Here is a 9,769-nt window from a genome sequence, read left to right as displayed (position 1 = left end):
GTGTTATGCATAGTGAAAGCTAATTCATAGAGCCAGCTCATCTTTAGTTTTGAACATAATATGGCAATGTTCTATTAAAAATTTTCTTTGAATTTTCCATGTAAATGTATATGTATATAGACATATACACACACACATAACACCCACATACGTAAACACATATACACACATTTACACAGTGCTTCGTTGCTATAATTTTTCAGAACTGTATTCTAGTTGCAGCTAGTGACCTTGCAAGAAGATTTGTACTTTACAAAGCCTCTGACCTTTTAGTCCAATCACTCTGGGCAGGCTTCTGTATTCATTAGGACAGTAGGAAGATAGATTTGAACATGCTTCTAAAGTGACCATTATATTTATCAGCCAATTTCTATCTTCCTCAACATTTCCATTTCAGTTAGGAATATTACTGGCATGAAAAATACAGGAAATCTTTTGTACTCAAAAACTAGCAATGTTAATTAGTTTCAATATTCCTTTCAATATAAAAAGAACTGTGATCAAACACAAAAGATAAATAGTTGTCTGTCCTACAAATAAGTACACTGTAAACATCCATGTTTCATATGTGCATACATACTAGAAAAGTATCTGTGGCATTTATTTATACAACAAAGATTTGTCTAAGGTGAGAAAATATCTCAGGAGTAATCTGAAACTAGAATAAAACAACAACAACAATAACAAAAATTGAAGGTTAGAGATTTCTGAATAAAGATTGATTGACATCCATAGAGACAATTTGTTGTTTACTGACATATGTACATTTCAATATATAGACTAGAAATTGCTTCATGATGTTCCTGAAATAAAAGACATATTCTAAAATATTGTTTTACTGATAATAATTATCAAGTGAAAGTTCTTTATGAATACATAGGTGATATGTGGGAAAGGAAAAGTATATGTAATTACTTGAATAATCTTCTGCTAATTACATGGACCAATATACCAGTCACATTTGAAATCATAAGTGTCACACTTAAAAATTATAGCTGATAATTTATTTTTCTTTCAAAGAACACATACTGCTCTCATTAGAATAAACGTAACAAGGGCTGACTGGAGAAAATGTTTCTGTACTCTATAAATAAAAATATTCAAAATAAATATTCATATGTATATCTGTATGGCTTCACTCTGCCAGAGAATATATTCAAGAGAATAATTTTTTCTCCTTTCAATCAATAATAGTAAAACAATACTTCCTCATTAATTACTATAACTTTATGTTCTCAAATTCTCTTGGTTTCATTCAAACATTTCTCTTATGCTAGCACTCCTCTTTTTTTAATCATCAATTGAGAACTATTTCCCAGTATTGATAAAATGTTATATCAAGCTTATCTTCTTCAAAATTTTCAACAAAGGATGATAATAATAACAATATCAACTTTGAATTTTACTATTGACTGTCATAAACGTGGAAATAGACAAAGATCATAAAATGGATGCCTGGTATCAAAGAGAGTAAACTCTTAGAAAAAGAAAATTAAAAGGCAAGGTTTCCCTCTGCATTTAGCACTAAAGGAAAAGACATAATCTACATATTGAAACAATATTATCATGTCAATGCACAGTACTGGAGCTTCTGCTAGAATTTTTCTTATCCCCTTTAGTTGTATATATGTCTGTTTTTAAAAATTGATTCTAGTTTTTCTTTTGGCAAAAGAGAATAGGAAAGCCTAGCCACTGAATATGCTCGGTAGCATTGATAGTGTTAACTACTAAGAAAATGTCCATACCTCTATGTTTTTGTGAACAAAATATATGTCCAGAATTCAACATTTCTGCTCATTATGATGGCAAAAATAATGGGAGATATATGTTGATAGGTGGGATGTTGTGGAGTAGAATAGAATTTAAAGCAATATTTTGATGACCTTCCTGTTTTGAAGCAAACTGAAGCCAGGGAAATTGCAAAGAATTGGTAGACAAGGCTTTTGTAAATATTCATTAAATAATTTTAATTAAAAGATAAATTTTTAAAAATATTCATAAAGCTAAAAGAGGAGTGCCATAAAGTCAATATAAGAATAAGCCGTGGAAAGATGACAGTAAATTTGAGAGCTGAATCCTAACCACTAGGTAACCAGGGAGATGAAAGTGAATTTGAATCCAAGATCTTTCACTTACCAAGAATTTTGGTCTGAGGCAATTTAATTAGTGCCTTGAGTCTCTTTTCTAATGTGTTCTAAATGAAAAAAAAAAAAATTAAATCATGGGGTGGCTATGAGAATCAAAAAAAAAAACATATTAAATAGCATCTGTAAAATATTTAACTGAATGATTATTATCTAATAGGTATTTACTAAATAATTTTAATATAAAAGATACATTTCATCATTTAGGAGAAAATAATTGAAATATTGGTGTATGACAACATAGTCAATGATACACATAGGTATAATTGTTTTTTAGTTTTTAGTTTTTAGTTTTTGTCTTTTATCTTTTTAGGGCCACACCCTGCTGCATATAGAGGTTCCCAGGCTAGGGGTCCAATTAGAGCTAGAGCTGCTGGCCTATGCCACATCCACAGTAACGTGGGATCTGAGCTGCATCTGTGACCTACACCACAGCTCACAGCAATGCGGGATCCTTAACCCACTGAGTGAGGCCAGGGCTGGAACCCGCAACCTCATGGTAACTAGTTGGGTTCATTAAACACTGAGCCACTATGGGAACGCAGGTATAATTTTATTTCATTCATTTTTTTCTTTATTATATCTGACTATATTTTGAAAGATTCTTATCATACAGAATTACCTATAACAAACAAAATAAAAATATATTAATAAGTATAAGAAGGTTGAGGAAAATTAAATGTAGAGCAAACTCATCCTGGAGTCTCTCTTGCTTTCCTACTAGCCCTGGAGAAACAGGCTGCTGTTGTGTGAATTGCTTATGGCAGAGATCTCTTGCAGAGAATGTAGGCTGACAAAGAACAGAGTTCCCCCTGGGCCAACAAGCCTACAAAAGAAGGCCTTTTAAGCTACTCTAATGCCTTTGGAAGTGGATTTTCCTCTTGTCAAATCCACAGTGGAGAATGGAGTCTGGTTAAATGAATTTACTGTAACTTGATGTGACCTTGAAGAAAGGAACCAACCTAAGTCATACCTGATTTGTAATCCAAAGAAACTGTGAGATCTATATTGTTTTATGCCACCGAATTTATGCTAAATTGTTATATGGCAATATAAAATTAATAAACATCATTTTATTCCCCACTGATTTTGACAGTAGTCTAATATTCTTTGTGTCTCCCAACAGCAGGCATTTCTGCATCTCTTCTTTGTATATCTGTTCTGTTCTCAGGTATAGGCTACTCATACTGTGGTTAAACTTTCTGTGCTCTTTTTTAAAAATTTAATTTAAACGTGGTAAAAACTAAAATCACAAAATATAGGATAAATAATTAAAACTTTAAAAAAGACTAATTAAATATGATTAACACTTTAGTCCAGAGAGATGGGATTAAGATGGCAGAATAGAAGGACTGGAGATCAAATTCTCTCCTAAAAACAATAAAATATAACAACTGAATGCTGAGGAACCTTCAACCAAATGGACCAGAAACTTTCAAAAAGATATCCTACTCCAGAAGACAAAGAGGAGGCTACATCAAGTGGTAGGAGGGGTGATTTTGTGATATAAGCAACCCCATACCTCCTAGGTGGGAAGACCCATGGATTGGAAAGTAGTTGGTTCAGAGACTCACCTACAGAGTGAGAGTTGTGAGCCACACATCAAACTCCCATGTGTGGGAATCTGGCACAGGGAGAAAGAGCCCTCAGAGCATCTGGCATTGAAGGCCAGTGGGGCTTGTGTGCAGGAACTCCACAGGACTGGGGGAAAAGGAGCCCCCTTTCTTGAAAGTCTCACACAGGCTTTCATGTTCACTGGGTCCCAGAGCAAAGCTAAGTCATCATAGGAATCTGGGTCAAACTGGAGTGTAGTTCTTGGGGGACCTCATGGGAAAACAGGGGTGAATGTGGCTTGTTGTGGGGGGAGGACACTGGAAGCAAAGTTCAGGAATATTCAGCAGCTTGCCTTCTCTAGAGGTGGCTATTTTGGGAAAAATCTGGCCCCACCCATTCGTGCTGAGAAGCCCCAGGGCAAACAACAATCCAGGTGGGATCACAGCCCCGCCCCTCAGTAAACAGGCTGCCTAAAGACCCCCCCAGGCACACAGCCCCACCTCTAATCCCATCCAGAGACAAAGCCCCACCCATAGAGGGATAGGAATAAGCTCCACCTACCAGGGGGCAGGCATCAGTCCCTCCCATCAGGAAGCCTACAGCAAGCCCCCATACCAACTTCAGCCACAAGGGGGGCACACACCAGAAGTAAGAGAGGCTACAACTCTATTATCTATAAAAAGGGCACCACACCAAAAACTATAAAAATGAAAAGACAGAGAACTATAACTCAGATGAGGGAGAAAGACAAAAACCCAGAAAAACATCTAAGTGATCAGGAAATTCTCAGCCTCCAGGAAAAAGACTTTAGACTGTTGATGCTGAAGATGATGGAAGACATTGGACATAAACTGGAGGCAAAGATGGATAACTTATAGGAAACACTGACCAAAGAGATACAAGATATAAAACTTAAACAAGAAGAGACGCAAAATACAATAACTGAAATAAAAAATTCACTAGAAGCAGCTAACAGCAGAATACAGGAGGCAGAAGAACAAATAAGCGAGGTGGAGGACAGATTAGTGGAAATTACAGATGTGGAACAGAAAAGAGAAAAAAGATTGAAAACAAATGAAGAGAGTCTCAGAGAACTCTGAGACAACGTGAAATGCACCAGCATCTGTATTATAGGGGTGCCAGAAGGAGAAGAGAGAGAGAAGGGGACAGAAAAAATACCCAAAGAGATAATAGCCGAAAATTTCCCTAACATGGGAAAGGAACCACTCACTCAAATCCTGGAAGCACAACGAGTACTATATAAGATAAACCCCATGAGGAACCCCCCGAGACACATATTAACCAAACTGACCAAAATTAAAGACAAAGAGAAAATCTTGAAAGCAGCTAGAGAAAAGAAACAGATAACATACAAGGGAACCCCAATAAGGTTATGGCAGATTTTTCAGCAGAAACTCTGCAGGCCAGAAGGGAGTGGAATGATATACCTAAAGTGATGAAAGGAAAATCCTCCAACCAAGAATACTCTACCCAGCAAGGCTCTCATTCAGATTTGAAGGAGAAATCAAAATTTTCACAGCTAAGCAAAAGCTAAAAGAATTCAGCAACAGTAACTGAATACTAAAGGAACTTCTCTAGGCAGAAAAGAAAAGGCAACAACAAATACTAAAGAAACTTCTCTAGGCAGAAAAGAAAAGGACACCACAGGAATCAAAAATACCACAAATGATAAGTCTCACCAGTAAAGGTATATATACAGTTAAGATACAAAATCATCCACGCACAATTATGCCACCAAAATCAGAAATCATGAGAAGAGGTGGGTACAAATGCAGGACACTGGAGATGCACTTGCAATTAAGAGACCAACAACTTAAAACAATCTCATATAAATATAGACTCATATCAAAACTTCAGAATAACTGCAAATCAAAAATCTACAATTGATACACATACAAATAAGACAAATCAACTCATATAAAACATTAAAGATAGTCATCAAACCAGAAGAGGAGAGAACAAGAAAAGAAGGGTAGAAAAAAGAGCAACAAAAACAAATCCAAAGCAATTAATAAAATGGCAATAAGAACATATATATAAATAATTACCCTAAATGTTAATGGACTAAATGCCCCAACCAAAAGACACAGACAGGCTGAATGGATACAAAAACAAAACCCATACATATGCTGTCTTCAAGAGATCCACTTCACTTCTAGGGACACACACAAATTGAAAGTGAGAAGATGGAAGAAAATATTCCATGCAAATGGGAAGCAAAAGAAAGCTGGAGTAGCAATACTCATATCAGACAAAATAGATTTTAAAATGAAGAATATTTTAAGGGACAAGGAAGGTCACTACATAATGATCAAAGGATCAATCCAAGAGGAAAATATAACAATCTTAAATATCTACACACCCAACATAGGTTCACCACAATATATAAGGCAACTGCTAACAACCTTAAAAGGACAAATCGACAATAACACAATAATGGTGGGGGACTTTAACACTTCACTCTACAGATCATCCAGAGAGAAAATCAATAAGGAAACATAGGCCCTGAATGATGCATTAGATCAGATGGACTTAATAAATATTTATACGGCATTCCATCCAAAAGCAACAGAATACACATTCTTCTCAAGTGCACATGGAATAGTCTCTAAGATTGACCACATCCTGGGGTACAAATCAAACCTTGGTAACATTAAGAAAATCAAAATCATATCAAGCATCTTTTCCAACCACAACGCTTTACGACTGGAAATCAAAAACCAGAAAAAAACTGCAAAAAACAAAAACATGTGGAGACTAAACAACATGCTATTGAACAACGAATGCATCGCTGAAGAAATCAAAGAGGAAATTAAAAAATACCTAGAAGCAAACAACAGTAAAGATATGACACTCCAAAACCTATGGGATGCAGCAAAAGCTGTTCTAAGAGGAAAGTTTATAGCAATACAAACCCACCTCAGGAAGCAAGAAAAAGCTCAAATAAACAAGCTAACATTACGTCTAAACAGAGAGAGAGAGAAGGATAGACAAGACCTAAAGTTAGGAGAAGGAAAGAAATCATAAAGATCAGAGCAGAAATCAATGAAATAGAAACAAAGAAAACCATAAAGATTAATGAAACGAAAAGCTTGTTCTTTTAAAAGGTCAACAAAATTGATAAACCCTTAGCCGCACTTATCAAGAAAAAAAGAGAGAGGACTCAAATCAATAAAATTAGAAATGAAAAAAGGGAGAAGTAACAATGGACATCACAGAAATACAAAGGAACATAAGAGACTACTATATGCAACTATATGCCAATAAAATGGAAAACCTACAAGAAATGGACAAACTTTTAGAAAAGTACAATATTCTAAGACTAAACCAAGATGAAATAGAAAAGACGAATGGACCAATCACAAGAACTGAAATTGAAACTGTGATTAAAAAACTTCCAACAAACAAAAGTCCAGGACCAGATGGCTTCACAGGCGAATTTTATCAAACATTTAGAGAAGAGGTAACACCTCTCCTTCTGAAACTATTTCAAAAAATTGCAGAGGAAGGGATTCTCCCAAACTCATTCTGTGAGGCCACCATTACCCTGATACCAAAACCAGACAAAGATACCTCAAAAAAAAAAGAAAACTGCAGGCCAATTTTACTGATGAACATCGATGCAAAAATCCTCAACAAAATACTAGCAAACCACATCCAACAATACATTAAAAGAATTGTACATCATGATCCAAGTGGGATTTATTCCATGGATCCAAGGGTTCTTCAATATCCACAAATCCATCAGTGTGATACACCATATTAACAAACTGAAAAATAAAAACTATATGATCCTCTCAATAGATGCAGAAAAAGTCTTTAACAAAATCCAACACCAATTTCTGATAAAAACCCTTCAGAAAGTGGGCATAGCAGGAACCTACCTCAACATAATAAAGGCCATATATGACAAACCCATAGCTAACATCATTCTCAATGGTGAAAGCTGAAAGAATTATGGCTGAAATCAGGAACAAGACACGGATGTCTGCTCTTGCCACTATTCTTCAACATAGTTATGGAAGTCCTGGCCATGGCAATCAGAGAAGTAAAAGAAATAAAAGGAATCCAAATTGGAAAGGAAGAAGTGAAACTATCCCTATTTGCAGATGACATGATATTATACCTAGAGAATCCTAAAAACTCTACCAGAAAACTGTTAGAGCTCATCCATGAATTTGGCAAAGTCACAGGATACAAAATTAATGCACAGAAATCGATGGAATTTCCATACACTAACAATGAAAGCAATCCCGTTTACCATCGCATCCAAAAGTATAAAATACCTAGGAGACAACCTACCTAAAGAGTCAAAAGACCTGTACTCTGAAAACTATAACACACTGATGAAAGAAATCAAAGATGACACAAATAGATGGAAAGACATACCATGCTCTTGGATTGGAAGAGTTAATATTATCAAAATGACTATACTACTCAAGGCAATCTACAGATTCAATGCAATCCTTATCAAATTACCAAGGACATTTTTCACAGAACTCAAAAAAAGTATTTTAAAGTTTGTTTGGAAGCACAAAAGACCCAGAATAGCCAAAGACATCCTGAGAAAGAAAAATGGAGCTGGAGGAATCAGGCTCCTGGGCTTCAGACTATACTACAAAGCAACAATCATCAAAACCGTATGGTACTGGCACAAAGACAGAAATATAGATCAGAGGAACAGGGTAGAAAGCCCAGAATTCAACCCACACACCTAAAGCCAACTAATCTATCACAAAGAAGGTGAGAGAAGGTGGAGAAATGACAGCTTGTTCAATAAGTGGTGCTGCGAAAACTGGACAGCCACATGGAAAAGAATGAAATTGGAACACTCCCTAACACCATACACCAAAATAAACTCAAAATGGATTAAAGACCTAGATATAAGTCCAGACACTATAAACCCTTAGAGGAAAACATAGGCCAAACACTCTCTGACATAAACCACAGCAACATCTTCTCAGATCTAACTCTTAAAGACAGCAAAAACAAAAATAAAACTTAAGTTTCTGCACAGCAGAAGGAAACCCTAAAGCAACATCTTCTCAGATCTAACTCTTAAAGACAGCAAAAACAAAAATAAAACTTAAGTTTCTGCACAGCAAAGGAAACCCTAAACAAAATGAAAAGACAACTCACAGAATGGGAGAAAATCTTAGCAAATGAATCAACTGACAAGGGATTCATCTCCAAAATTTATAAATACCATCTGCAGCTCCATACCAAAAAAACAAACAACCCCATCGAAAAATGGGCAGAAGATCTAAACAGACAATTCTCCAAAGAAGACATACAGATGGCCAAAATACACATGTAAAGATGTTCAACATCACTCATTATTAGAGAAATGCAAATCAAATCACTGTGAGTTACCACCTTACACCAGCCAGAGTGGCCATCATCAAAAAGTCTACAAACAATAAGTGCTGGAGAGGGTGTGGAGAAAAAGGAACCCTAGTACACTGTTGGTGGGATTGTAAATGGGTGCAACCACTGTGGAAAGCAGTATGGAGATGCCTCAGAAAACTAAAAATAGAACTACCATTTGATCCAGCAATTCCACTCCTGGGCATCTATCCAGAGAAAACTATGACTTGCAAAGTCACATGTACTCTGATGTTCATTGCAGGGCTATTTACAATAGTCAAGCCATGGAAACAACCTAAATGTCCCTCAACAGAGGAGTGGATAAAGAAGATGTGGTACATATACACAATGGAATATTACTAAGCCATTAAAGGGAACGAAATACCAGCATTTTTAGCAACATGGATGGACCTAGAGATTATCATGCTAAGTGAAGTCAGCCATACAATGAAACACCAACTTCAAATGCTTTCACTGACATGTGGAATCTGAGAAAAGGACAGATTGAACTTTGCAGAACAGATACTGACTCAGACTTTGAAAAACTTATGGTTTCCAAAGGAGACAGTTTGAGGGTTGGGTGTTGCATTGGGGTTGTGGGATGGAAATACTATAAAATTGGATTGTGATGATCATTGCACAACTATAAATGTAATAAATCATGTAATAAAAAACCTGATTTC

The sequence above is a fragment of the Sus scrofa genome, chromosome 13 (genome assembly GCF_000003025.6).
Source record: "Sus scrofa isolate TJ Tabasco breed Duroc chromosome 13, Sscrofa11.1, whole genome shotgun sequence".
In the NCBI taxonomy this organism is placed as follows: Eukaryota; Metazoa; Chordata; class Mammalia; order Artiodactyla; family Suidae; genus Sus; species Sus scrofa.
Note: the sequence above shows the minus strand (reverse complement) of the source record.